The sequence below is a fragment of the Apium graveolens genome, chromosome 5 (genome assembly GCF_009905375.1).
Source record: "Apium graveolens cultivar Ventura chromosome 5, ASM990537v1, whole genome shotgun sequence".
Lineage (NCBI taxonomy): Eukaryota > Viridiplantae > Streptophyta > Magnoliopsida > Apiales > Apiaceae > Apium > Apium graveolens.
In genome coordinates, this window is record NC_133651.1 from 306167689 (window position 1) to 306175107 (window position 7419).

The following is a 7419-nucleotide window of genomic DNA, read 5'->3' on the forward strand; positions in this document are numbered from 1 at the left end:
TACATCTCCTGATGATCTGATCAGCTCCCTGTCTAAACAAATATGGTTCATCCCACATATACCACTTCACCTCATGCAGAAACTTCTTCTTTTGAGCGGATGTCAAATTAAGCGGCATTATATTGCTGACAAGATAGTTTACAATATCTGCAAACCATGGTTCTTCCTCCTGAATTGCAAACAACTGCTCATCCGGAAAAGATTCATTGATTAATGTCCTATCTTGTGAAGTAGAATCGGGATTCTCCAACCTAGAGAGATGGTCAGCTACTTGATTCTCGGTACCTTTTCTATCTTTGATCTCTAACTCAAATTCCTGAAGTAAAAGCACCCAACGAATGAGTCTCGGCTTCGAATCCTTCTTAGAAACCAGATAGCGAATAGCTGCATGATCAGTGAATACTGTTACTTTTGTACCAAGCAGATAAGATCGAAATTTCTCAAAGCCAAAGACTATAGCTAAAAGCTCCTTCTCAGTAGTGGTGTAGTTCAATTGGGCCCCATTTAAAGTCTTACTCGCATAGTAGACCACATGGAAGAGATTTTTCTTTCGTTGTCCCAAAACTGCACCTACCGCATAGTCACTCGCATCACACATCATCTCAAACGGTTCTGTCCAATCTGGTGCTGTAATAACTGGTGCCGTGATCAAACTCTCCTTGAGAGTCTCGAATGCTGCCAAACATTCATCATCAAATTTGAAGGGCACATCTTTCTCAAGTAAATTGCATAACGGCTTAGATATCTTTGAAAAGTCCTTGATGAATCGCCGATAAAAACCCGCATGACCGAGAAAACTACGGATTCCTTTCACCGAATTAGGTGGGGGAAGATTTTCAATGACTCCCACCTTGGCCTTGTCCACCTCCAGACCTTTGCTAGAGACCTTATGCCCAAGGATAATGCCTTTACGCACCATAAAATGACATTTCTCCCAATTAATCACCAAATTAGTTTCCACGCATCTTTTGAGTACGGCGCGCAGATTATTCAAACATTCATCATATGAGTGTCCAAAGACGGAGAAGTCATCCATGAACACTTCGACGTTATTTCCAATCATGTCAGAGAATATAGCCATCATACATCTCTGAAAGGTGGTCGGGGCGCCACATAACCCAAACGAAACTCTACGAAAAACAAATGTGCCAAATGGACAAGTGAAGGTAGTCTTTTCCTGATCCTCTGGTGCAATACAAATCTGATTATACCCGGAATAACCATCCAGAAGACAAAAATACTCATGTCCCGCCAATCTGTCAAGCATTTGATCAATGAATGGGAGAGGGAAGTGATCCTTCCTTGTGGCTTTGTTCAATTTTCTATAATCCATGCATACTCTCCATCCTGTAACTGTTCGAGTAGGGATGAGCTCATTCTTTTCATTTGCGACCACAGTGATACCTCCTTTCTTAGGTACACATTGCACGGGGCTCACCCGCGAGCTGTCAGAAATAGGATAAATGATGCCTGCATCTAGCCATTTCAGAATTTCTTTCTTCACCACCTCCTTCATGATCGGGTTCAGTCTTCGCTGCTGTTCCACAGTTGGCTTACTACCTTCCTCTAACAGAATTTTATGCATATAATATGAAGGACTTATCCCCTTGATGTCTGCTATGGTCCATCCTATAGCCGATTTGAATTCTCTCAAAATCCTTAAGAGCTTGTCTTCCTCACTACCTGAAAGGTCAGCTGAAATAATAACATGTAACGTAGATGAATCACCTAAAAAAGCATACCTCAAGTGTTCAGGTAATGATTTGAGCTCCAAGGTAGGTGCTTCCTCTATTGATGGTTTGAGCTTCCCTTCAGCATTCTTAAGGTCAGAAGTACCAAGAGATTCAAATGGTATGTCGAGCTTTCGCTTCCATGGAGAAGCGTTCAGATATTGTAATTGCTCGTTGCTATCTTCATCATCGCTGTCAAAATCCCCCACTAAGGCCTTTTCCAATGCATCAGACATTAGCATGTGATCGAGTTCTGAAGTAACCGCAGAATCAATCACATCCACTTTTAAGCACTCCTCATCTTCTGTAGGAAATTTCATTGCCTTGAATACGTTGAAGGTCACATCCTGATCTTGGACCCGCATAGTAAGTTCCCCTTTTTACACATCTATCAAGGTACGGCCAGTAGCCAAGAAAGGCCTCCCCAAGATTATGGGAATCTTCTTATCTTCCTCAAAATCCAGAATAACAAAATCTGCAGGAAAGAAGAGCTTATCCACCTTGACGAGCACATCCTCAACTATGCCCCTTGGGTAAGTAATGGAACGGTCAGCCAATTGTAGCGACATGTATGTGGGTTTTGGATCAGGCAGATCCAGCTTTTTAAAGATCGACAACGGCATCAGATTAATGCTTGCTCCCAAATCACAAAGGCACTTATCAAAAGTATTGCCAATGGTGCAAGGAATGGTGAAGCTTCCTGGATCTTTTAGTTTTGGTGGTAACTTTTGCTGCAGAACAGCGCTGCATTCTTCCGTGAGAGCAACGGTTTTAAGGTCATCCAGTTTCACCTTCCTTGAAAGAATAGTCTTCATAAACTTCGCATAACTAGGCATTTGTTCCAGAGCTTCAGCGAAAGGTATATTGATGTGAAGTTTCTTGAACACCTCCAGAAACTTCCCGAACTGTCTATCCAGCTTTTGTTGCTGCAATCTCTTAGGAAAAGGTGGTGGAGAATAGAGCTGTTTCTCCCCTGTATTAGCCTCAGGCAGAGTGTGTTCAACAATAGTCTTCCTTGGTTCCGCCGCTTTCTCCTTTTGCTTAGATTCTTCATCTCTAACTTCAGCTTCGACTTCTTTTGCCTTTTCAGCATCAGCTACTTTTCCAGACCTTAAGGTAATAGCCTTGACTTGCTCTTTAGCTTCCTTCCTGCCTGGTACTTCCGTGTCACTGGGAAGAGTGCCAGGTTGACGATTGAGCACTGCATTGGCTAATTGACCGATTTGATTTTCCAAGGTCTTGATAGAAACCGCCTGACTCTTGCACAATAGCTTAAGTTCCTCAAAATCCGCACTAGTAGGTGCAGCTGCACTTCCCTGTTGAGGATATGATTGCCTTGTAGCATACTGCTGTGGTTGCTGGAATCCAGGTGGGTTAAACTGTTTACTCACTCCTTGCTGATATGGTGGCTGAATAGCATTCTGATTATTTCCCCAGCTGAAATTTGGATGATTTCTGTTGTTAGGATGATAGGTCGCTGGCACAGGCTGCTGTTGTCGCTGATAATTATTCACATACAGAACAGATTCGTTGACAAGAGAACACTGATCCGTAGCATGAGAACCTGCACAAAGCTCACAAACCATAGCTATTTGATTAACTCCATACGTAGCCAGAGAATCAACCTTCATTGATAGCGCTTGGAGCTGGGCTGCAATAGCGGTGGCTGCATCAACTTCCAGAATACCTGCGACCTTGCCTGACGTCATCCTCTGAGTTGGGTTTTGATGCTCGTTTGCAGCCATTGTCTCTATAAGATTATACGCCTCAGTATAGCTTTTAACCCATAAGGCTCCTCCAGCTGCTGCATCGAGCATGGGCCGAGATTGGGCCCCCAAACCATTATAAAAACCAGTGATTACCATCCAATCCGGCATTCCATGATGTGGACATTTTCTCAACATTTCCTTGTAGCGTTCCCAAGCCTCGCACATAGATTCTGTAGGTTGCTGCGCAAACTGAGTAAGAGCACTCCTCATAGCAGCAGTCTTTGCCATTGGATAAAACTTCACCAGAAACTTTTGCGCAAGATCTTGCCACGTAGTGATGGACCCAGCTGGTTCAGAATGTAACCAGTCTTTAGCCTTATCCCTCAGTGAGAATGGGAAAAGCCTCAACTTGATAGCCTCATCAGTCACGCCATTATACTTAAAAGTGCTGCAGATCTCGACAAAATTCCTTATGTGCATGTTGGGGTCTTCAGTTGCCGCTCCTCCAAAAGAAACCGAATTATGCACCATCTGAATAGTGCCCGGCTTGATTTCAAAGGTGTTAGCTTGAATAGCCGGATGAAGGATGCTTGACTGAATGTCATCAATTTTAGGCCAAGAAAAAATCCATAAGAGCTGGATCAGCTTGAACAATACGATCTCCCATGTTTACTGGTTCTTTCTGCTCAGTTCCTGAATCTGAATCCTCAAAATCTAACTTCTCCGGAGTATCAAGAACTTCGTCTTTCTCCTCAGCTGTATCTAAGGTCCTCTTGTGAGCACGAGAACGAGTTTGCATAAACGCTTGCTAAAGTACCTGAAACACGCACTAATATTCACGCAAGTATACGCGTTCGCAAGTAATATAGAATACTTTCTAGTTCGTTCCCTCAGAGACTCAGACTAAGTTATTGTCTAATTAAACTCACTCACCAATGTATGATTACTTCTCAATGTTAAGATAACACTTAAAATTGTTGATTAAATATTAATTATAATTAACTACTTAATTAACCACTTAACTAACACTTCAATTTATCAATAATAAAACACTCATGAGATCACAACTTCATTATTACTTCCTTCTATAGCCATTGTTATTACCTTTAGCATGTGACAGTGATGACATTAATCGAATAACACGAAACTGATAAAAGCCAACTTTCATTGTACTAATACCATTCTACCAAGCATCCACAATTAAGATAGAAGTTGAATAGTCATCAATTATGTTGAGTTCCTATATGTCTACAGAAATTGACAACATAACGATTTAAGCACAAGTTATTCCTTTTGATTACAGAGGGCAAATAAAACTGTTAGAGTTACCCACTAATCATGCACAACGCACATGAACCTATGCTAGCATGGCAAGTTCTAAATCTCAAGATCCACCGTCGCTTCACAAGAGATTAACACCCTATCTTATATGTTCGCGACGCACATAAGACGAATACGCACAACCAATACTAGATATCATGCAATCATCACATACTAAAGTATTAAACAATTAACTAAAGAATTTCATAATAAATCCGTTGCAACCCCATGATCACGATTAGCCCATAATAGAACTTATCGCCATCATGGGTTCATATGAAATCATGATAAACAACACAAGAAAATAATAACTAAACTAATTATATTAAAACAGAGTACGTCACAAGAGTAAATAAGTCAAAGCAAGAAAACTAGCATCTAACGTTACAACAAAACAAGAATCACAAGAATATATGCTTCCTCTTCGCTGCAGTGTGCTAAATCGGTCTTCTTCCTTATCTCCTTCGCTTCTTGCGCAAAACACAATCTAAAACATAATCTCCTTCATTTTTCTCTGTGAAAACGTCTCAAATCTACTTATATAATAGTCCCATAAAACTCAGATTACATAGAAGTTGGAAGCCAAACAGAAGTAGAAGTCTAAAATAATTTATCCTTTTCCCCGACCCTGCGTGACCGCTCAGCATTGCTGCGCGGGCGCGCAGGACCCTACTGGAAAAAATCCAGGTTTGCTCCGTTTCTTCGCCGTAATCTGCCCGTTCTTTTCCTCTCGCAATGGTGAACACATGCCAAGGCTTATTCTTGATGATTCCTCCTCCGAAATGCAACTAATACCCTGAAATGCATAAACACTAGAAAAACGCATCAAATACACAAAATACTTGATTTCAAGACACCAATTTAAGCCATTTTAAGACGTTCTAAGTGGTATAAAATGCCACTTATCAACAGATGGCTCATTTCTAGTTGCAGCTCTCATTGGTACATGAGGGCCTCTTTCTATGCAATCCACATAGGCCTCATCTTGAGAAAGCAAATGAAGATGCATCTTTACCTTCCAATGATGGTAATTATCTTTATCCAGAAAAGGAATCTTGACTCCAACATCCTTCTTGTTCATCTTACTGTATTATTTTGATCTTTATACTCTTTGTTCTTCAAGAGCTTGCTCTGATACCAATTTTTAGTCCCTTAACAATATAACAAGAATTACAGAAGGGGGGTTGAATGGAATTCTTGAAACTTTTTCTTGAATAAAAATTGTTCTAACTCAAATATATATATCAGTGTGAGTTGATTAACAGAATGCGTAATATCACTTGAAATGAATCAAAACACAAGTAACTAAAAACAAGATTCTTTAAAAACTTTCTGGTGGATTTGAATGATTCCACCAGATATATATATATATATATCGAGAGAACTCTGTGTGCAAAAAGCTCACAGCTGCTTACAAATATTGAACAACTAAAAATATAGAGAAATACTGAGAATACAACTTACTAATGTTTCTCTCTTGGTTGCTTAGTTAGTTAGTTCTATTTGCTGCTTCTTGGTTTATATATCACCAAGATTACAAAACAATAAGACAAGATAATAAAACAAAAACTATCGAGTCTATTACAATTCTACTTCATTACTCTATTCCAACATTTTTGAATATCTTCATAATAGCATGGAAATGGCAATGCTTCTTTATTCTCGAAAACCTAGTTGAATAGGCTACCACATTCCATTTGCATACACTCGACGCATGTGACTGTGTTGTCACTGTCAACAGATATTTGAATTCTTTATCCGTCGGGTTCATGATCATCCGTCGAGTTAATGATCATCCGTTGGGTTGTTGATCATCCGTCGAATTCATTGTTGTTTATCCGTCGGGTAGCAATCAGGCACTTGACTTCATTTCATTTATGCAGAATTACAAGACAACATCTATGTACAATTAATCAACCTATTCTGCATATCTAGTTAAAGATAACATGACTTAAATACTACTACAGATTCTAAACAATGTGTATGTATAAATGTGCTACAGACTTATTGTTACATAAGCTACTCACTCGATGGATAATAAATCATCATCCGTCGGGACTATATTGAGTCATCCGTCGGGACTATAATTATTATCCTTCGAGTGCTACATTTTCACTAAGTAAAATCTACCAAGGTGTTTTGTTAATGAAATCATCAAGTTCACAACATATACACAACATATATTCGCTCACCCCTACTCCCGTCCCTGAGCTCCTCCCCCGGACTCGGGATTTTCCCTTATAATAAACTCACTCCTTTAGTAGGCGGAGAAGCCTTTACACCATAACAAGTATTTGTCTTGGTGCGTAACACAATGGTCACCACCTCAAAATAAATGTAATACCTACACGACTTATCTTAGACAATAACTCCCCGTTATTTCTTCAAAGTTGTTGTAGAACCTTTGTATGGACTTGGCTTCCTTAGTTTTTGTTGGTCTTGGATCTTAGTGATCCGGTTTTGGTTTTTTCCTCTTCATCACGGTGCGAAGACTACTAACTTCCCGTTAGTACGTCTAGGACTTGGGTCTTAAAATGAGAATCACCTCACGTCACTTCACCTCACTACAAAACTAATAAGACAATCCACGAAACAAAACAAGTAGAGAAAGGTTTATTTTGAACTAGTATGTTACGGTTCTAGCCCACAAGTAGTATAAT

General features: G+C 39.9%; 1 non-coding gene across 1 annotated transcript; it reads left to right on the plus strand.

Annotated features, from left to right (window-relative positions):
• The first annotated feature begins 3605 nt into the window (after positions 1-3605).
• Positions 3606-3712, plus strand: LOC141662632 (small nucleolar RNA R71). Its single transcript, XR_012550738.1, has one exon. It is a non-coding gene; the product is annotated as a small nucleolar RNA R71 (small nucleolar RNA).
• The last annotated feature ends 3707 nt before the right edge of the window (positions 3713-7419 follow it).